Source organism: Zea mays, chromosome 2 (genome assembly GCF_902167145.1).
Source record: "Zea mays cultivar B73 chromosome 2, Zm-B73-REFERENCE-NAM-5.0, whole genome shotgun sequence".
Classification (NCBI taxonomy): Eukaryota; Viridiplantae; Streptophyta; class Magnoliopsida; order Poales; family Poaceae; genus Zea; species Zea mays.
In genome coordinates, this window is record NC_050097.1 from 146,898,097 (window position 1) to 146,921,468 (window position 23,372).

At 46.8% G+C, this 23,372-nt stretch overlaps 1 pseudogene; it reads right to left on the reverse strand.

The window, feature by feature from the left end:
• The window catches only part of LOC103648968 (microtubule-binding protein TANGLED1-like), a 45,157-nt pseudogene extending 35,911 nt beyond the window's left edge, over positions 1 to 9,246 (reverse strand).
• Between the last annotated feature and the right edge of the window lie 14,126 nt (positions 9,247 to 23,372).

Genomic DNA, 23,372 nt, shown 5'->3' on the forward strand with positions numbered 1-23,372 from the left:
CTGCTGGAATCCCCTGCTCTGATTGTGAGAAACAATCCTGAACCTCTGGGCCTGAGAAGATGGTGCTGCCATTGGTGCCTTCCTCTTCTTCTCCGCCCGGTGAGCTATAATGCAATCCTCCTGGGAGATGGCCAGGTTGTCCAACTCATTGAAGCTATCAGCCCGGACAGTGTTGAGTCATTCCCGCAGCTTGGTGTTGAGACCCCTGCGGAAGCGGTCTCTCTTCTTTTCATCAGAATTAGCATGGTAACCTGCATACTGGCACAGGTCGTTGAAGGCCTGAGCATACTGCAAGACCGTGCGGGTTCTTTGATTAAGTGCCAGAAATTCATTTAGCTTGCGATCAAGAATTCCGGCTGGAATGTGGTGCCCTCTGAAAGAAGTCTTGAATTCCTCCCAAGACACTTCACGATCAGCGGGGAGCATAGCACGGAAGTGGTCCCACCAAGTCCGAGCAGGGCCACAAAGCTGCTGCGCGGCGAAGCGAGCGTTGGCATCATCAGGGCAGTCTCTCGTGAGGAGGGGAAACTTGGACTCAACGACGCGGAGCCACACGTCGGCATCCAATGGATCCTCTGCCTTGGTGAACAAGGGTGGCTGCGTGCTCAGGAACTCCTAATAGGTTGCCGCTGCCGGAGGTCGCTGATGCTGGCCTCCACCATGCTGCTGAGGGTGGGGCTGGCGCTGTAAGAGCTGTCGCAGAATTTCATTCTGCTGGGCCATCAGCTCCTGCACTGTGGGAGCTGGAGGAGGTGGCGGGGGAACCTGCTCGTTCTGCCCGCGACGCTGCCTAGCTGCCATCTGAAAACAGAGATTGTCGCCATTGTTATCCCAACTCACAGTTTCGAACGACAAGCTATTATCTCATATGCAAGGAAAAATGCCATAATCATAATATTAGGTTCAAAATGAAAATAACATGGTTATAAAACATCCCACAGATTTCAAAGGTTCACAGGGTTACATCAATTAGGGGAAGGTACCCGTAAGCCTAGTTCAAAATCCTACATTAACTAAGCTCGCGTAGGTTTCTATCCGCCTAAAGCGTCAAAGTGACTGATCAACCTTGAGCGGTGGAAGCGACACTGGATGCGGGTGAAGGGGGCATCGCGGAGGTAGTCCCATTGGCACCAGGGGCTGGTCCTAACTCCTTGGGAGCCTCTTCTCCCTCGCTTCCGGCCTCATTGGCCTCCATCTCTAAGTGGTGCATGTCCAAGTGGTCATTGGCCTCTTCGAGTTCCCTCTGCACATCATGAAGCTGGTTCTCCAAGACAACGATAGTGTTGTCTCGGATCTCCACCTGCTGCTCCAAGGTGGTAATGCGCTGGCTCAGCCTTTCCACCTGCAGATCCTTCTCCACCAACTCAGAGGATAAGTCGAGCACAAAATCTTCTCGACTGTCGAGGGTGAGCTTGGTGGTTTGAGCGATGTTAGCTAGGTGTGCCATAGCGTCGCTCTGCAGGGCCTGAAGACAGTACAGCGCACTCATGCACTGAACAGTGACCCTCCCAACCAAGTCAGGATACATTGCCCACACATCCTTCACATGGCTCACGCGGTTACACCACATGGGGTCATCCTTCTTCTCAGCAGGGAAGAGTCCCAAGGGGTGCATCACCATCTCCAGGGGATGGTAGCCACAGAACATCGTCAGAGTCTTCATGGCTGCTGCTTCAGTGGTGTCATCCGTCCTGAATCCAACTGTCTCGGAGTCAAGAGAACGCCAACCCAACTGGAAGGGGATGAGCCTCCAAAGTCAGCCAGACTCGGCAACGAGGTACCCGATGCTCCTCATACAACTGCACCATGTACAAAGGGGGCGTAGGGTAACCGGCGGAGTTAAGTACTTCCCACAAGATGGAAGGAAAGCCATCGTGAGAAAGGAAGTCAGAGCTAAAACGAGTGTCTCCTCCACTGGTAGGGGCGGGTGAATTCATCTGCGGAAGGGTATCAAAGGTAAAGATTATGGTGGAAGGAAGAAAAAATAAAAGAGCCTGGGTGGGTTAAAAGGAAGCGGGTTAGCTCAAGTTTTAATTCCTTTTAGCTTTTATAATGCATGCATGCTGAAATCAACGTCTCCTCTCCGAATGCAATAGAAGGGGGGCTCCTAGGGCACCCTTCAAAAGTTAAGGATTGGCCCACAGGGCCTACTTACTTAGCCACCTATTTCTCCCACTATCATTAAGGCCTTTCGTCCTAGGTCTAGCGGTCTAGTCCTGACGATACGTAGCAGTTTCTAAGCAAGTTTTAGATTTTGAAAATTGGTATTCATGGTTTATTGTTCTTCTCTGTGGTGGAATTTGCTCTGATACTAGCTGTGGCAGAACCGCCCGAATTATTCCAGCTTAAGTGCCTAAGTCACGCCTCAGGGGCCGTAACACACTTAAATCGGAATAACACGTCAGTCTCTCAGATCGAGTCTGATTAAGCCACTTAACTAGGATCAAATTCCACAATCTCACTCGAAGGTGAGTCACAGAAGAAATACAATAAAGCAGGAAACCTCAAATTAAAGTATTGAATTACATAAATCAGAGTTTTTCAAGTTGCTGACAAGAGTTCATAAAATAAGATGCAACGGATAATCGATGTCGTCGGTAGCGAGGAAATGGGCAAGGCCTAGCCCACTACTCCTCGTGCTCCTCTCCTGACGGAGCAACATCCCACTCGACCGTCCAACCCAGTGGCAGGGTGGTAGGCCAAGTCACACCATCAACCATGTCCTGAAGCGTACCTACAAAAATTATGCCACAAGCAATGCTAAGTATACTAATACTCAGCTAGACTTACCCAATGTGAGGAATCTACTCCTCTACCTCTAGACCATGCAGCTGTTTGGCTGAGGGGTTTGGTTTGCCAAAAGCACTAGCTATTTCTAAAATCAATTCTTAGCTTTTCAAATTCTAGTATCATTGTCTTTAACTAAGTTTGCTCTATCTAAGCATACATGGTAACAAGCATTTAATGCAATCAACAAATTGTCTCATGTAACCTCATTTCACTTCTTACTCAATGTTGTACAAGGGGTCAAGCAGTCTCATTTGCTGCGAGAAGCAGATCATTCGAATCGAGTTTTATCCTTGCAAGGTAAACCTAAACACACGACATGTCAGGGTACTCCGACCCCACACATGTCAACCGTCCCCATTGATTCCCCGTTCGCGTCCAGGCCTCACCGCCTTGGCATACAATGCTTCACTAACCCCGGCTGCCGTCGTGTAATGACCGCATTTGTACCCACCATAGCTAGCATGGGAGACCCAGTCTCAGGACGCATGAGGGATAAAGTCCACGCCCGGTTTCACTCAGGTACTAGGTTTACCGGTTACCATATTTCCCGCCATGTGCTTAGTACGTTCAAACGCTTGACTAAGGTATCCACACATTAATCCTTAATTCCTTTTCCCCGTCTCATGGACAAGGCATCCTCCCTGGATCCAAGTCCACAGACTATCATAGATCCTGTTATCAAGATGAATACAGTCAATTCCTGACCTTGCGCGAGTGCTAGAAAAATCACTCGACTTCTACTGAGATCCTGATTAGCATAGCAGCTACTCGACCTAGTATACTGGTATCCACCTCAAAAAGGAATCCTAAGTTCATGCAACTAGAGGTTTCAAGCAACTCCTACACTTAAGTGCACATTACAATCATACAAGCATTAAGTTTAGTAAAGTAGCATATAATAATACGGTTATGCATAAAACTAGGGCTTGCCTCCAATAGCTGGGGCTGCAGGGAGATCCTCGATAGCAGCCTCGGGAGCTTGCTCCTGGTCCTCCTCGTGGACAGTTCCTTGCTCGGGGATGAGCACAGTTCCTTGCTCGGGGATGAGCACGTACTCTCCGTCAGCGAGATTATAATCTAATGAATGCAATGAGTAAGATACATGCATGATATGATATGTGCTTTAGCAATTAAACTTTGATGGCGAAAGATCCACTTAAATTTAGATAGGGTTAAATCTTGTTACAAAAGATTTTTGGTGGGATACTTAGTAATTTAGATCACACTTAGTTAAACTAAGTGGTAAGTTTATTTTGGTGTTCCACTGAATTCTTTTTAAAGTTTTAGTGAGAATTGTCAAGATTTCAAGTTAGACTTTTTGGAGCGAGGTTTATCTTTCCTTTCTTTCCCTTTATTCCCTTTATGTTTTTGGAGTGGATTTGAACTACAAGTTGTCTTAATAAATTTTCAAAAATTCTGTAAAAATTACAGTGGCTTATTACTAGTGTATAATTCTCTATCCTAAAAGTTGGGGCTTAAAACGTGAATAGTTCTCTCTGGACAAAATTATAAAATGTTAGGGCAGAAGGGGTGGTTTGAACTACAACTACCATTTAGTAGTAGGAAATTTTCTAATACTTATTTTTGCTGGCATTTTGGTGTAATAACCTGACTTGGCACAAATTTCTAGCCATTAATACTTACCAGTTATTTTATTATGATTTTCCCAAGTTTCTAGCCAGCCAAAGGGGTGCTTTCTACAACCACTATATTTGAAAAATATCAAACAACAGGTTTCTGTTCCTAGCTTCTATTTTGTGCAAGAGCAATCATTCTAAAGTTTGGCATCTTTTTACTTAAGGGAAGGGGTGGTAGGAATTATTTGGATTTAATGGTCTTTTTCATGAAGTATTGGTAATGGGCATTATTGTGCATCTTTCAAATGGGTTTGCATTTTTCTCTGGTGGCCTATCTCATTAGTGATCTAGCAAAATTTTATTTTCCCATTATTGCCTTATTTTGGGTTACTCATGATTTTTTGGGATATGACTCATTATCTCGTTCTATTTATTTACTCTACTTAAAATGATGGGCTAGGGTGTTTATTATTTTTGCAGTGGGGTTTTGGTGGTTACAAGTCCACTGAATTTTTAGTTAACAAATTTGGGTCTGGTTTTATAACTCCAATAATTGTTTTCTAGTTGGAATAATGCTAAATAAATCATTCCACTTTAATTCCATTCTGGACTAGTGGTATTTTTATTTTTGCTAGGTTCTTTGTTACTTAAGTAGGCTAGGAAAAATAATTTCATCCACTGGTCATTAATTTCTAATGCCATTCTGATTTTTCTAAGTTTTGGGCAAAATGGCCTTTAATAGATATCCCTACTAAATTTTTCAATACTGGGGTTCTCACTATTTTTAAACATTGTTTAAATAGGGTTTGAACATCTACAATTTTTCTTAAGTTCAGCACAGAAGCATAACTAATTTTCCTTAATTAAACAAGGTTTGGTCAGTTTATGTATTTAATTCTAAACTCTGAAATTTAGAACAGAAAGCATAGGGTTCAGTATTTTTAGTTGGTAGTCCATAATATTTAGAATCTAGCAAAATTGATTTGATAACTTTTGGTTAAGTATTTCGCAAGTTATGAATTTCCTAAGTTCTCTGTTCATTAAAAAGATTAAACAGAAATGATTAAATTGAAAACTACTTTGCAACGGGGTCCCTGGCGGGTGTTTTCAAGTTTCCTTACAGACTAGTCCTTAGGCTACTATTCAATTGAGTCGCTAACAATTCAGAAAACCCCCTAGGTTCTTCTAATCCTAACCCGAGGTCCTTCCCCCAAATCAAATAGTACCCGCGGCGAAAGAAAGGGCGGAGGGGCTTATCGGCGGCGAGACTGCTCCGGTGAGGTGGCCGAGGGTGAAGGGGAGGTCCTGAGGGTCACGGCGATGTGCGGGTCGCCGTCGGGGATGGTCGGAGTCGGCCGGTCCACGTGCGCAGGCGGGGGAGCTCGTCGGCGGCGAGGAGTCCGGCCTATCCAGGGCACAATTGACCAATCAAACGGGTCAGAGAGATTCACCAGGGATCAAGGAAGGTGTGTGCGCGAGGAATTGAAGAACGGCTCACCGGATTGCTCAGTCTACGCGCGCAGGCGGGCGGCCGAAGTCCGGCGAGGTCGATCTTGGCTTTCCGGTGAAGTTCCGCCGGGTCCGAGGGCTGGGAAAGCTTCACAAGCTAATGGCGAAGCTAACCGAGTGGCTAGCACGGCTTGGAAGCAACTGGGGTGGGCTGGCCACGGTGGCCGAGGCTCTGGTGGCAATGGCGGGCGGAAAAGAGTTAAGGACGGGCGTCTGGCCGGTGAAGGTGAGCATGGGGTGAGGTGAGGCGCGCCCGGGGAGGCTTTATATGCGCGGGCGGGCACGGACGAGGGCAAAGGCGCGCGACGGACTTGACTGGACGCTAGGGCGAGCGCGCGCGGGGGTTGGGCGAACGCCGGCATGCCGACCAGGGTCAAACACGTGTGCACGTTCGTTCTGCCCAAGTTCTGGCACGTGTGGTCATTCATCCGAGCCTGCTCTCTCCTTGGTCAGTGCACAAAACCTCTTCTCCTCCCAATAAGCTATCGATCTTGTGTGGGGGTCATAGGATTTTGCCTACTGGTTTCAGAGATTTGGAGCCCTGAAATCCGGTCTATCTCTCTGCTCGAACCCGAGGCAAATCTAGGGTTTTGTTGTGTCTAGGGCTCGTGTCCCAATGCCATCTTCTGGCATGTGACAGAGGGGTTAGTTAGACACGTTTTTGTTAATGGGGTCATTAGGATTTGAGCTAGGGATCAAGGTGAACACGCCTGGTCTTTAGCTCAAGGGCTGAAATTCAAAATTCTGAATTTCAAAATTCCCTATTGAATCCCCACTTGAGAAGCTTGTTTGGAGTTTTATTTAAATTGTTTTGGCCAAGCTTCCATAATCTTTATTGTTGCTTATTTAGTATACTTCAATGTTTATATTTGGCCTAAGCCATGATTTTATATTTTTCATAATCTTTTGCCCCTTTTCTTCAATTTTACTTAAAGATCTCAATTAGGGTTGATATTAGGGTTTCAACATTTTGCTCTTTTGAAAAACTCATTTGTTTTGAATATGATGCTTTTAAGTATAATATTTGTGGATCCTTTATTCTTAAGTCAGTTTGATGCTCATGCTTAATTTGGCTCACATGAAATGTTGGTCCATGGGTTAGCACTGATAGAACCCTGGGTGACACTGGGGTGTCACACATTTGGCCTTTAGCTTATCGAACATTTCTCTCAGGTCACGGATAAGGCCCTCGAACCATCGGGTCTTAACCACGATGTCATCAACGTAGACCTCCATAGTCTGACCAATCAGATCGCCAAATGATTTGATCATGCATCGCTAGTATGTGGTCCCTACGTTCTTCACACCGAACAACATTGTCACGTAGTAGTATTTGCCGAAAGGGGTGATGAAGGAAGTCATCAGTTGGTCGGATTCCTTCATCGTGATCTGGTGATAACCTTTGTAGGCATTGAGGAAGCTCAGGACCTCGCAATTAGATGTAGAATCAACCACCTAGTCGATGCGCGGGAGAGGGAAAGGATCCTTTGGGCATGTTTTGTCTAGTCCGGTGTAATCAACACACATTCTCCACTTTCCATTTTACTTTCGAACCAATAAAGGGTTGGACAGCCACTCGGGGTGGTTAATTTCGTGGATAAACCCGGTAATGAGGAGCTTGCTTTTCTATTCCCCGATGGCCTTTTGTTTTCTTCACCAAAGTGCGTAGCCGCTGTTTCACCGGGTTGGACCCAGGCTTAATTCATAGGGAATACTCAATAACTTCCCTCGGGATTCCCTTCATGTCGGACGGTTTCCAGGAAAAGATTTCCTTTTCTGCATGGAGGAAGCCGACGAGCACGCTTTCCTATTTTAGAGAAAGGCTGGAGCCGATGCGCACCGTCTTCCTGTCGGCACATTTGGGATCCAAAAGAATTTCTTTACATCATTTACTGGTTTGAAGGTCGTGTTCATCCTCTCCGCATCGGACAGTTGCTCGTTCACATCCAGTAGTATCCTAGAGAGTTCTTGCTTGGTTGCTGTCAGGTATGATAATTTGGGGTACCCAGATTACACCCCTAATGTGTGATTAAACCATAAGAACACAATCAAAGTACATTCCTTGAGGTCAAAGGATCAAGGGCCATGCCTCATCCAAAGTTTGCTGGGGGACAATCGCATTCAATGTGTATACCTAACCCACGCAGACATGCAGGCATACAGGAAACAAGACTGTAGTCTTGTCAAAGATTCACCAACTATGATTACGGGTGAGACCACTGTACATGCACACCGTCTACCAACTCCTGATGGGACGTGTAATACAATGGGGGCGCAGACCAGCCCTCGGGCACAAACTCCGTCTCGCCCGGAGTGGAACTCGCCCTCGGGACAAAACTCTGTCTCGCCCGAGTCCGGCCTCGGCTACCTGGTCCCCCACAAATCCCACAGCTGGCCACTCCTTCAACTATGGCGCACGTCTTCGAATCTCAGGACGGGTTCGGTCGCTACCTCGGGCGGATTTCCGCCTCGCTCGAGCCCGGCTTTGATCTCAATATCCATGACGGAGGATGCCCAACGTCGTTAGATACTGTGGAGCTGACGCACCCCTTAAGAAGCTTTTCCCCATACTTAGCACTATGTCAACCTCTACGGTATGGGCGACCCCTCGCAGGGGGGCTCAGGTACATGATGAGCCATTGGCCTTGGCTCTCAGCGGGAACCAAGCAGGCGCAAGTCAACTATAAGTACAAGACCATACCTCAGGCCATACCATCTATAGGGGCACGAGACACGTCCTCATAGTATGTAGCCAACTCCCGTCCACCAAGCACCTCTGCTTGGACCTATAAATAATATACCCTACTGGTTTAGGAGGGACAGGAGAACACTTCACGAGTTTTCTTCTCCAGTCGGTATTGGCACTTGCCTCAATCAACCCAGGGACTTGGGATCCTTCCCTCTTCCAATCAGCCTGTACTCCCTACTGCAAGCACTTATGTGCGAGTAATATAAGTGTCATCCCCCTCTACTGGAAGTAGGGCCTCTCATTGCCCGAACCAGGATAAAAGACTTATGTCATCTTGCATCACCATCTGGGTCTAGGGCACGCGACATTATTTCACTAGTTGGTTAGGTCCTCGGATCCAAACACCGACAGTTGGCGCGCCAAGCAGGGGCGGTCGCATGCAAAACACCCAATTCCCATCAGGACTCTAGATGGCTGGCTTTCACCACCCGTTGAGGCTCGGCATGGTGATCATGTTTGGGAGTCTAGGGTTCATGTCACTCGGGATCAAGTATGACATGGTGCTCCTCCCACCTGGTCCCTTAGCGAACACACAGGAACAACTAGACATTCATCCCTATCCTTCTCGTTGTAGGAGGCAGAGATGGGGCAACCGTAACCGTGCCACCCGTGACACCCCATGCCCTGATGAAGCTCATGGGCTGGCTGATGACGCAGACTCCCTTGCGAGGCATCATCAGCGAAACGCGCATCCCTAGCACCAACTTTATTGGAACCTCCTCCCACGGTGCGGAGAGCTTCGGTTCCACCAGCCCCTCACACCATGGGTAAGGACGAGCTAGCCTTGCCGGACCTCCCACCTATGGGTTGGGAGGAGCCGGCCACTCCATGGCAGGACATGTCACTTCTATCAAGGGCTGCTGGAGAACCGTCAGTGTTCAACCCTATCCCATTTCAGCCATGCTTCGACACCAGCTTGTACGATGGTCTTCCCTTCCCTTCAAGATGCCTTGAATCCGAGGAGGAAGATGGTTCGGGCCCTGGCCTGGACTTCTCCGAGCTTCGTGACACTAAGGCCATGCTGCAGTTCCTGTTCGCATGCGACAAACTTCTCTCCGATGGCTCGAATGACTACAACACCGACGAGGAGGGTTACGACCCCACTCGAGAGTGCTTCCACACAGGTCACGAGGATCACGACAAAAGGAACCAGCTCGGCATGCCTCGGGAGAATGACGTGCCACCCCACACACAGGGGAACCAGGAGAGCCAGGTGAGGCCCAGACTGATGAGGGGGAGTCACATGGCCCACCTTGCACAGCTCCGTGAGTTGCATGCCAAGCTCGAGAAGACCAACAATGACTGCAACAACTTCAGTAGGTTCTCAAGAGGGAAGCAGCCAACAAGGTTCTTGATGAGGATGCACGCGCCACGGCACTCGATGTTCATCGTCGTATCATGGAAGATGTCGAGACCAAAGCCCCTCTAGCCTTTCATAGGGCTAGTTAAAACCTTGCTACAGTAGTGATCTTGCTCCGCACCATGCCAGAGCCATCTACCACCGAGGGACGCCGAATCCATGGTGAAATTTGGGGGTTCTTGGAGTGTGATGCGGTCCAACAGGCCGAGAGCTCGGGCTCTCGGCTTTGGGAGCTTGCCTCGGAGCATCGAGTGGGACCCTCTTGCTTCGAGAGGGAGGCTTTGGTCCACCCCAAACCCACTAGAGAGAAAGGCCCCATGGTACAAGACCACATCCTCGACAACCGCTAGAACCGAGATCTTCACGACTGCCTCGGCTAACGAGTCCAACACCACAACCGATAACACACCACACACGGCTACAACCCTCGGTGGCGTGCTGCTACGACAGTGGGGAAGATTGAAGACCCTCTCCCGAGCCACCGGGTCCGCAGGTCTTCAGCCAAGCCATCCATAGGGCGCCGTTCTCTCCCAGGTTTTGAGCCTCGACTACTATCACCAAGTACTCAGGGGAGACCAAACTGGAACTATGGCTTGCTGATTACCAGCTGGCCTGTCAGCTTGGGGGAATGAGTGATGACAACCTCATCATTCGCAATATGCCCCTTTTCTTATCGAATTCTGTCAGAGCATGGCTGGAGCATCTCCCGCGTGCCTTGATACATGACTAGGGAGACCTGGTTAGGGTCTTTGGGGGAACTTCCAGGGCACATACGTGTGCCCAGCAAACTCTTGGGATTTTTGGAGTTGTCAACTGAACCAAGACGAGAGCATGTGTGAATACATTCGCTGGTTCTCCAAGCATCGCACCGAGCTCCCCAACATCACCGACTCTGACGTCATCGGAGCGTTCCATGCTGGTACCTCCTGTCGTGACCTGGTCAGCAAGATGAGTCACAAGACCCCCACCAAGGCAAGCGAGCTGATGGACATTTCCACCAAGTTTGCTTCAGGACAGGAGGCCATCGAGGCTAGCTTCCACAAGGATAAGGGCAACGGGAAGCGAAAGGACAAGAAGAACAAAGGCGTCCTCCCAACGCAACCCCAAGAAGAACAAGAAGAAGAAAGTGCAGCAGGGCCAGCACGAGGCCCTCGCCACAGATCTTGTTGCCGCAACAGAGCGACGAATTCCCCAGGTGCCCCAAGGGGGTCCCAGTGTCTTTGACAAGATGCTGAGGGAGTCCTGCCCTTAACATAAGGGACCTGTCAAGCACACCCTCAGCAAGTGCGACATGCTCAGGCGCTTGTACAAAAAGCCCGGTCCTTCAGCGGAAGAAGGCAAGAAGAAGGGCCCTGACGATAGGGAAGACGACAAGGGTGAAGAGTTCCCCGACGTTCACAACTGTTATATGATAATCAGGGACCTACTTTGAACCTTTCCTCAAGGCAACAGAAGTAGGAGCGCCAGGATGTTTTCTTAATCGAGGTAGCAGCACAGTTCTACCTTGACTGGTCTGACCGTGCCATCACCTTAGACAAAAATGACCACCCAGACTACGTCCCGATGCCCGAGAAGTACTCGCTCGTTGTCTACCCCATCATTGGCAACACTCGTATCACCAAGGTGATCATGGATGGAGGCAGCAGCCTCAACATCATCTATGCCGACATCCTGGATCTCATGGGGATAGGCCAGTCCCAGATCCAGGCTGGGGCCGTGCCGTTTCATGGCATCACCCCCGGCAGAAGAGACCACCCCCTTGGGCAGATCGATCTGCCCGTCTGCTTTGGGACCCCTACCAACTTCAGGAAGGAGGTCCTCACCTTTGAGCTGGTATCGTTCTGAGGCACCTACCACGCCGTGCTCGGGAGGCCGTGCTATGCTAAGTTCATGGCCATCCCGAACTATACCTATCTCAAACTAAAGATGCCTGGACCAGCAGGCGTCATCACCGTCGGCCCCATGTATCGCCGCGTCTATGAGTGCAACCTCGAGTGCGTTGAGTACACCAACGCACTCGTAGAGTCCGAAGCGCTGATTGTCAACTTGGAGAACCTTGTAGGGGAGGTTCCCGACCCTAAGAGGCATGTCGGTAGCTTCGAGCCGGTGGAAGCAACGAAGACCGTCCCTCTCGACCCCAGTAGGCTTCGAGCCGGCGGAAGCAACGAAGACCGTCCCTCTCGACCCCAGTAGCTCCGGTGAGATGACGTTGCGGATTAGCTCCCAACTCGAGCCCAAATAGGAAGAGGTGATCGTCGACTTCCTCCGCGCAAATGCTGAGATATTTGCATGGAGTCCCTCGGACATGCCGAGCATATCGAGGTAGGTCGCCTAGCACTCCTTGGACATCTGCACTAGCTCCAGACCGATGAGGCAGCACCTGCACCGATTCGATGAAGAAAAGCATAGGGTCATCGCGGGGGAGGTACACAAGCTCTTAGTGGTTGGATTCAACAAGGAGGTTTTCCATCCCGAGTGGTTAGCCAATCCCATATTAGTCAGGAAAAAGGGGAAATGGAGGATGTGTGTAGGTTACACTGGTTTAAATAAAGCATGTCCAAAGGTTCCCTACCTCTTGCCTCGGATTGATCAAATCGTTGACTCCACTACGGGATGTGAAACTCTATCCTTCCTTGATGCTTACTCCGGTTATCAGCAAATCTAGATGAAAGAGTATGACTAGCTCGCGACCTCTTTCATCACCCCACATGGTATGTATTGTTAGAATACCATGCCCTTCGGGTTACAGAATGCCGACACCACATATCAATGTTGCATGAACCATATGTTCGGCAATCACATTGGAGCAATGGTCGAAGCCTACGTCGACAACATTGTAGTCGAGACAAGAAAGGCTTGCGGCCTCGTCTCCGATCTTAAAACAGCCTTCGCTTGCCTGCGGGCCAAAAGTGTCAGGCTCAACCCCGAGAAATGTGTCTTCGGTGTCCCCCAAGGCATGCTTCTAGGGTTCATCGTATCAGAACGCAGCATCAAAGCTAACCCAGAAAATGTATCGACAATCACCAACATGGGACCAATAAGGGACGTCAAGGGAGTACAATGGGTCATGGGATGCCTTGCGGCCCTGAGCTGCTTCATCTCGCGCCTTAGCGAGAAGGGCCTGCCCTTGTACCAGCTCTTATGGAAGACCTCACCAACACACCTATCTTGCCACCCGCCGAAGGGGAACCCCTCTTGTTCTACGTCGCCGCAACCACCTAGGTGGTCAGCACTGCGGTTGTAGTCGAAAGGCGAGAGAAGGGACTGTTGGGTCTATGCTTCGTCGCCGAAGGTCTTCAAGGGAGAAGCGGCTTTATAATGTGTGAGCAGGTATCTTCGGACTTGTATCAGAAAGGGAGAAGCTCAAAAGATACAAAGGTTGACACAGCGCCGAAGCTGTGAAGCAGGAAAGCTTCGGCATGTTCGCAGAAAAGGGAACCGACTTAAAGATGAAAAGGCCATTTAGACCTCGATAGAGTGCTATAGAATTATCACCAAATGTAAAGGGCATGTATGTAATTTTGTATGGGTTGTACCCCGTGCCTATAAATAGGTGAACAGTACCCCCGTACTGTTCACGTTGACTTGGCATTTGCTTCTGCGTCACACTTGTACTTTCATCTCCTTCCAAGCCGAAGGTACATTTATAATTCGATATTGTCTCTATTTCTCTATGATGATATAATAAAGTTAAATGTATGATGTTATATGATTATTCATACCATCTTTTATGTTTCATATGCTTCGTCTTTCATTAACGTATACTGTGATCATGAAGGTTCGTCCTTCATGACCTTCGTCCGAAGATCGTTATATCCTAAGGGAAATAATGCTTCAAAGGACGAAGGACTTTATCGTTTAACATTCTCTGTGTTGCCTTGTTCTTAACTCATAGCATTTGAGAACAAGTCCCCAACATTGGCGCCCACCTCCGGTGAACTCACTTCCACTTTTTGAGCTGATGGCTTCGTTCAACGACCAAGCTGGAGCTGCTTCGGACCCGAAGCTGGTGCTCCCGATCACAGGTGGCTCGTCCTCAGAGCCAGCTAACAAGAAACAGAAGAAGGAAGCACAGAGAAGGGTACAGCATGTTGGGGTGCAAGGACCCTTCATCAAGTCAAGATGGTCTCACATTCCTATTACCTTCTCCCAAGAGGACCTTCAGCTCAAAGATTACCCACACAACGATGCCATGGTTATCTCTTGTGTTATCAAAGGATTTCTGGTCCACAATGTCTTGGTTGACACAGGCAGTGCAGCTGACATCATATTTGCTAAGGCCTTCAGACAAATGCAAGAGCCAGAAGATAAGATTCATGATGCTACACATCCTCTCTGTGGCTTCGGAGGAAGACAGATTGTAGCATTGGGCAAGATCACCATGTCAGTGACCTTTGGGTTCATCAACAACACTAGAACTGAGCAAGTTGTGTTTGAAAATTGTCGACATGGAATACCCTTACAATGCAATTATTGGTCGTGGTACTCTCAATGCCTTCGAAGCAATCCTTCATCCTGCTTATCTTTGCATGAAGATACCTTCGGATCAGGGACCCATCGCTATCCATGGAAGTCAGGAAGCTGCAAGAAGGGCCGAAGGTAATTGGACTGACTCAAAAGCAATCCATAACATCGATGGAGCTGAAGCTTGTGAACAGTACAAATTCAGAAGGGAGAAAGCAGCTTCAGCAGATCAGCCGAAGCCTATGCTCTTATGTGAGGACATAGCAGAGCAGAAGGTGCTGTTAGGCTCTCAGTTATCCGAAGAGCAGGAGAAAACCTTGATAAAGTTTTTGTTCAATAACAAGGATGTTTTTGCATGGTCAGCCAATGATCTCTGCGGAGTTAATAGAGATGTTATCGAGCACTCACTCAATGTCGATCCATCCTTCAGACCCAGAAAGCAAAGGCTTCGGAAAATGTCAGATGATAAGGCCGAAGGTGCTCGCAACGAAGTCAAAAGACTCCTCAGTGCAGGAGTTATCAGAGAAGTGAAGTACCCAGAATGGCTGGCTAACACTGTTATGGTAAAAAAGGCCAATGGCAAGTGGCGAATGTGCATCGATTTTACAGATCTTAACAAGGCTTGTCCGAAGGATGAATTCCCACTACCAAGGATAGACTCTTTAGTTGATGCAGCAGCTTCGTCAGAGCTCATGAGTCTGTTAGACTGCTATTCAGGCTATCACCAAATTTGGATGAAGAAGGAAGATGAGCCGAAGACTAGCTTCATAACTCCAAGTGGCACATATTGCTATCTTCGGATGCCTGAGGGGCTCAAAAACGCTGGAGGAAGTTTCAGCCGAATGACTGCGAAGGTTCTCCAATCTCAAATAGGCAGAAATGTGCTAACTTATGTTGATGACATCATTGTCAAAAGTACGAAGCAGGAGAATCATATTGCTGATCTGCAGGAGACCTTCGCCAGTTTCAGGCAAGCTGGCTTAAAGTTAAATCCAGAAAAATGTGTCTTCGGAGTAAAGAAGGGGAAATTTCTTGGATGCTTGGTTTCAACAAAGGGGATTGAAGCTAATCCAAGTAAAATTGAAGCTATACTTCGGATGGAGCCACCAACTACAAAGAAGGGGGCTCAAAGATTGACAGGAAGATTGGCATCTCTCAATAGATTCATATCCAGATCAGCAAAGAGAAACTTACCATTCTTCGAAGTGCTGAAGTCAGCCGAAGTCTTTCAATGGGGACCAATCCAACAGAAGGCCTTTGAAGAGTTAAAACAGTATTTAATAGATCTAACAACATTGACTCCACCAATGTCAGGGGCTCCTTTGTTGTTATATGTGGCAGCTTCGCACTCAGCGGTAAGTGCAGCGCTTGTCCAGGAGAAGCTTGATGGTCAAGTCAAGAGGCAGGCCCCAATATATTTTGTATCCGAGGTTCTTAGTTTGTCAAAGAAAAATTATACAGAGCTGGAGAAGGTATTGTATGCTGTCTTGATGGCCTCCAGGAAGCTTCGGCACTATTTCCAAGCTTACAACATAATTGTTCCTTCATCACAACCTCTGAAGGATATTATGAGGAATCGAGAAGCTACTGGAAGGATTGGAAAATGGGCTGCAGAGCTCAATGAATTTTGTATTGAATATGTTCATAGATCTTCGATTCAGTCACAGGCGCTGGCAGACTTTATTGCTGATTGGACGCCAGGGGCTCAGGAGGAGGAAACGAATAAAGATAATGAAGCTTGGACAGTGTTTTGTGATGGATCTTGGGGAACCTTCGGAGCAGGAGCGGCTGCTATGTTGGTTTCACCTTCCAAAGTCAAAATTTGTTATGCGGCAAAGCTTGATTTTAATTGCACAAATAACATTGCTGAGTACGAAGCATTGGTTCTAGGTCTTCGGAAGTTAAAAGCAATGGGAATCAGAAGGGCCATACTTAAAACTGATTCCCAGGTTGTTTCGGGTCATATTGACAAAAATTGTAAGGCTAAGGATCCGAAGCTTGAAAAATATCTGGATATGGTTCGAAGAGTCGAAGCTTCCTTCGAAGGGTTTTCTGTCAAAAATATCCCTAGAGGACAAAATGAACATGCTGATTTGCTAGCTAAGTCAGCAGCACAGGGGCTGCCCTTACCTTCGGATGTGTTCTTCGAAACAATAAAAGCACCTTCGGTGGAACTTCTTGAAAGAGCAGTCCTTAACATATCTCCTGTTTTTAGCGAAGATTGGAGAACCGAGATCATCTCTTACCTTCAGGGTAAATTCCTTTCAGATGATGAAGCTTATAACAAGAGGATAGAGGCAAGAGCTCGTCCATATGTCATGATAGAAGGGGAGTTGTACAAACATGGAGTTTGTGCTCCGCTGCTCAAATGTTTATCCAGAACCGAAGGTATAGAGTTAATGAAAGAAATACATGCAGGCCTGTGTGGATCTCACATCGGATCTAGGCCGTTACTTGGAAAAGTTTTCCGTCAAGGGTTTTACTGGCCGAAGGCAGCTTCGGATGCAGCAGAATTGGTTCAAAAGTGCGAAGGTTGTCAGAAATGTGCAAGAGATCAAAAACAACCTTCGTCCTTAACACAGCTCATACAACCCACTTGGCCATTGCAAAGGTGGGGCCTTGACTTGTTAGGTCCGTTACCACCGGCCCAAGGGAACCTGAGGTATGTTGTAGTAGCTGTGGAGTATTTTTCTAAATGGATTGAGGCGAAGCCTTTAGCCACAATAACTTCGGCTACTGTCCAAAAGTTTTTCTGGCAAAATATTGTTTGTCGTTTCGGGGTGCCAAAGGCTATCACTGTGGACAATGGAACACAGTTTGACTCCGAAGCTTTCAGGGATTTCTGTGACCAAATTGGTACGAAGATCCATTTTGCATCAGTTAGGCACCCGGAGTCAAATGGACTCATTGAAAGAGCCAACGGCATTATAATGACAGGAATAATGAAGTTAATCTTCAATCAACCCAGAGGAAAATGGCCAGATCAGTTAATCAAAGTGGTGTGGAGCCACAACACGACAACATCAAGGTCTACAGGCTTCACTCCATTCAAGTTGTTATTCGGTGACGAAGCAATAACTCCAGAGGAAGCTAAAACCGGATCAATAAGGATAGTAGCTTCGGCAGAATCAGATTCCGAAGCTGCTTATTCTATAGAAAAAGATGCTTTAGAAGGGATCAGACTGCAAGCCGTGGAGAATATCAATAAATATCAAGCTGAAACAGTCAAATGGCGGGATAGAAAGGTTCGGCTAAAAAATATTGAGCCAGGGCACTTGGTGCTTCGGAGGGTGGCCAACCCGGAAACAGTGGGCAAATTGCAGTTGAAATGGGACGGGCCTTTCTTAGTAGCATCTTCGTCAAGACCCGGTTCATACAGACTGAAAGATATGAATGGCAATGACATTCCTAGGTCTTGGAATGCGGATGAGCTTCGGCGATATTATGTATAATTCGATGTAATTTTTCACATTTTTATTTTTTTTCTTTCATGGCACCCTTTTCCTTTCCAAAGGGGGAGAAAGGTTTTTAATGGGGCCAGCATATGTAATTTCCTTTTTTAGTCTTATAAGAGCAAAATCCCCCAAAGAATGTAAATGTAAAAGCTGAGAGCGCACCATCGAGTGCCGAAAAGTAAAAACGAAGAAGCTCCAAAGACGTTCCTAAGGGAATGCAGAGCTTATACCGCCTAAGTAAAAGGCGAAGAAGCTCCAAAGACGTTCCTAAGGGAATGCAGAGCTTATACCGCCTAAGTAAAAGGCGAAGAAGCTCCAAAGACGTTCCTAAGGGAATGCAGAGCTTACAGCGAAAAGTCAACGCTGATTCCGCCAAAAGTAAAGGCGAAGAAGCTCCAAAGTCGTTCCTAAGGGAATGCAGAGCTGAGGTGTGATTGTTTTTAAGAAAATAATGGCTATGAATATAGCTTCGGATACGTGTTTGGCCATTCATTTGCACAACACATTACATCATAGCATTTGCATTCATAAACATTCATCTAGGCATATGTAGGATAATCATCTTCATCGCATAAAATGATTGCTTCGGCAAGAAGAGAAAAAAGAAAGGGAAAAAGAGCTTCGTGCACAAAAAAGAGGGGAAACTGTTGTTTTTATGAATGAGAGCTTCGGAAAAAAGGAAAATGTTGTTTTCTATGCTTCGTTGCGTACGAAAAGAAGGGAAGGTGTTTTTTTTTCGCCTTCGGCTCAAAAAAGGAAATTTCGTCCACATCAAAGCATTTCTCATACATCAGTGAAAGGTTAAGGATATATTACAAGGTATGAACAGTATACATGGAAGTTTTGTTTACATTTACAAAAGTTATCTCAAAAGTTTTTCAAGTACTGTCTGCAGTCTACTATCTAAATCTCCAAGGAGCTTCGGCTTCGGCGTCATTTTTGATCATCAGCTTCGGCTTCGTCATCCTACATGAATAAGGTCATTGGAAGTCAGAATCAAGTTTACAGGAAAAGGTAAGCACAAGGTATGATTTCTTACTGGATCAAGGTGGCTACGAGCTTCGTCTCCAGCTTTCTCTCGACCACCTTTTGTCCATATCATTTTTACAAATCGATTCGAGATGCTTCGGGCGAGATCAGGGATGTCATCCAGGATTGATGGTGACAAAGTAAAATTTGGCCTATTGACAATTTTCCCATGATCACAGCCAGCCTTCATGAAGGCTGCAGCAGTCCCTCGAGAAGCCACCCAGGCACAGAAGTCACCATGCCCAGCTATGACTTTGTCGAGCTCGTCAATCTCCCCCTCAATGTGTTCGAAGGTTTTTGGTAGATCTTCAGCTGAGGGGGTAAATTTTTCGCTGCTAGCTCCAACCGAGTAAAAAATCTTTCTTAATCGTTGAATGCACTTGTTGCTAAATTCCAGGCATTTTTCTTGAAGATTTGTCAGTAGTTTTCTCAAATCCGAATTTTGCTGAGCTTCGGCTTCAAGTTTTGCATTGAGATCTTGTTTTTCTCGTTCGAACTGCTCAGACTGGCGGAGAAGCTTCGAGTTTAGTTCTGATATTTTTGCTTCAGCTTCCGCCAGTAAGCCTTCGGCTGCCTGGAGCTCAAAGTTCTTTTTCTCAAAAGCATCTGATTGCTCCTTTATTTTGTTTTCCAAATTTCCGATTATAATTTCATGCTTTTTATCTTCAAGATCTTGCTGCATTTGCAAGGCTTTGCTCAATAACATACTCTACACAAACACAACCTTCGTCAGACATGTTTTTATTAGAAGCAATAAAGGTTAAGGGACAAGTCATTCACCTTGAAGTTGGAGTAAAATAAACTACCAACGACATGTTGTCGTCGGTAGCGGCTGATGTCTGTTTCTAGCTTCGGGAATCCAATACTCTTGGACAGAGTACTGATAACTTTGGCCCCTGTTTGGTCCCGAATACACTCTAATTTCTCGTCATCAACGCCTCCGAAGAGGAGTGCCCCAGGTTTGTATCCACAGGATTGGGCATACTCTTTAAGCTCTTCTATTTCAGCTTTTGTTAGATGCTCTCCAACTAAGTTTTGGAACGCGAAGGCTTCGTTTTCTGAAGCTTCATCAGCAATTTCTTTTCCTTTCTTTGATGCTGCGGTCACAATCTCTTCGGCAACAGTGGCAGCTTCTTCTGCAGCCATGTCTAGCAGCATTTGGTCAATATGTTCAATTGTGCTCTCTAAATTCAAATCTTCAGCTGAGGCAACTTCGGCGGTTGCGGCCTCCGAAGGTGCAATTTCAATATCTGCCCCCTCTGCAGCTGCTCGTGTTTTTTGGGCCGAAGCTCTTGGCGGTGTTTTGTCAATTACCTCTGTTACGGTAATGATTCTTTGTTTCTTTGCCTTGATTATTTTCCTCGATTTCTCGGGCTCCTTGTCCTTCTGAAAAAACTTTGTCAGTTGAGGATCCAGTGGACTTAGCTTCGCAGGTAAGGATTCAGTCATTACCTTCAGAATTTCCTCAACAACAGCAGCAGAAGGTGATGCGGGAGTTTCTTCTGCTTCGGATATTTGTTGCTTCGGAGAAGAAGTTTTCCTTTTCTTCGGTATTTTCTTCTTTATTGGCTCTTTTTCACCTTCATCTAGGGCTTCAGTTCCCCGTTTCCTTTTTTGGCCTCCGGCACCTTTGTTCAGATTTTCGTAGTCTGGGTATTCGAAACCCAAGGCGTCCAACACCCGATTCAGTCTTCGTTTTGGACGGGTGCCGAAGGCTGCGGTCATCAATTGATCTTCTTTTTTGGAATAATTACCAAGTATCTCGTTGCACATCACTTCAATCGTATCCAGCCACTCTTGGCAAGGAGTTTTAAAGTATTTCTTAAATTTGAAGTAGTAAGGCAAGCGTACAAGTTCACCTTTTTTCTTCTCCCCCTACAGCTTCGGCATTTCCCACTCTTTTACACTAGGGAAAACCTTGAAAGCCAAGAATTCCTGGACCAGGTCCCTTGTACTGATATTCTCTGCAATTATTTTGAATTCATACATTGCTTTTTGAGTCGGACCCTCTGGTAACATGTGGCACTGGGGGCGGGTTTCTCCGAAGGTCAGTTCAAGTGGACTCTGCACAAGCTTTTCCTTATCGTCATCAACCTTGACGTAGAACCATTCCGATTTCCACCCTGCTGCCCATTTGCTTCGGTAGCTGATCACAGGATACTTCGTAGTTTTCCGATAAGCAAAATTATAGCAACCAAAATTCTCATGTAATCCATCTTTTCTAGCCTTTGTCTGATAGTGCAATTCGTGAACCCGGCAAAAGCTGTCCGCAAACGGTTCCACCGCCTGGCTTCGGAGTGCCCAGATATAAACATTAAGCCTAACGATAGCGTTGGGGGTTGGCTGGTGAAAATAGATTCCAAAATTCTTTAATATCTCTGCAATAATCCCATGAAGGGGGAATCTTAATCCAGCCTTTAGGAAGCTCTTAAAAATAACAATTTCATCTTTTTCCGGCTTTGGGGTAGTCTCTTCTCCCCCGAAGCGTAATAGCTTCTTTTGATTTTCAGTAAAATAGCCTGACTTTACCATCTTGGACAAATCAGCCTTCGAAACAGTAGATTTCCCGAAGTCCAAATGGCTGGGTTTGCTTGGCGTAGCAAGGTGATAATCATCTTCGGGGTCAGTTTCCTCAGCATCTTCTCCTTCTGCTTCAGCGATTGTTTGTTCTACATCATCAATAGGAGCCTTTTCCGAAGTCACTAGCCCGGATCGTTGCATGGCTTCGGAGATAGGGACAGTCTCCGAAGCTTCAGTTTCGTCCCCCTCACGTTCAACCCTAGCGGTAGAACGGACTCTGGCCATTTAACTATGAACTTGTGAAACTTTAATACTTTTTTCTCCGAAGCAGGCTTCAAGATGGAGCTTCGTTCAATTCTGACAAACAAGCTTCGGCGATGGTTAAAAATTTTGGCAGCAAAACAGTGCAAATAGCAGTAAATGCTGTGGTAACTTCACACCTACTCGTCTGTTTATATAGTGCCGCAGGTAAGAAGGCGAAGCGCCAGAAGTTTTACACCAGGCGGACACCCGCTCGCACTCGCTGAACGGTGGACCACAGAGACCGAACAGTAACTCTGCAAGGTGGGGCCGCTACGCGCAGGGAGAGTAAATCGTTTCTCGGCAACGAGCTCAGGGAAGGTGTTTTTTGGACCTTCGGCTCCCCGAAGCTTAAGAGACTTTTTTCACGGATCAAGCTCGTTACGAAAAACGATCTAGCACCGCGAAAGGGGCTACTGTTGGGTCTATGCTTCGTCGCTGAAGGTCTTCAAGGGAGAAGCGGCTTTATAATGTGTGAGCAGGTATCTTCGGACTTGTATCAGAAAGGGAGAAGCTCAAAAGATACAAAGGTTGACACAGCGCCGAAGCTGTGAAGCATGAAAGCTTTGGCATGTTCGCAGAAAAGGGAACCGACTTAAAGATGAAAAGGCCATTTAGACCTCGATAGAGTGCTATAGAATTATCACCAAATGTAAAGGGCATGTATGTAATTTTGTATGGGTTGTACCCCGTGCCTATAAATAGGTGAACAGTACCCCCGTACTGTTCACGTTGACTTGGCATTTGCTTCTGCGTCACACTTGTACTTTCATCTCCTTCCAAGACGAAGGTACATTTATAATTCGATATTGTCTCTATTTCTCTATGATGATATAATAAAGTTAAATGTATGATGTTATATGATTATTCATACCATCTTTTATGTTTCATATGCTTCGTCTTTCATTAACGTATACTGTGATCATGAAGGTTCGTCCTTCATGACCTTCGTCCGAAGATCGTTATATCCTAAGGGAAATAATGCTTCAAAGGACGAAGGACTTTATCGTTTAACATTCTCTGTGTTGCCTTGTTCTTAACTCATAGCATTTGAGAACAAGTCCCCAACAGGGACATACCTTGCTTATTCAGAGGCTGGTGTATTTCATTAGAGAGGTATTAACCGAGACAAAGATTCGCTACCCACAAGTCCAGAAACTGCTATACGCAGTAGTCCTAACTTTGCACAAACTGTGACATTACTTTGAGTCCCACCCAATGACAGTGGTGTCATCCTTCCCTCTGGGGGAGATCGTTCAAAACAGGGAGGCCTCAGGCCGGGTAGCCAAATGGGCAGTCGAACACATGGGAGAAACACTCTCGTTCTCCCCCAGAAAGGCTATCAAGTCTTAGATCCTGGCCGACTTCCTGGATGAATGGACAAACACCGTGCTGCCAACGGCTCCCATACGGGTCGAGTTGTGGACCTTCTACTTCGATGGATCGCTGATGAAAATGGGAGTAGGCATAGGTATACTCTTCATCTTGCCCCTTGGAGTACACCTGCGCTACATCCTACGGCTCCACTTCGTTGTATCCAACAACGTGACCCAGTACGAAGCCCTGGTCAATGGCCTGCGCATCGCCATAGAGCTCAGTGTCAGGCGCCTCGATGTCTA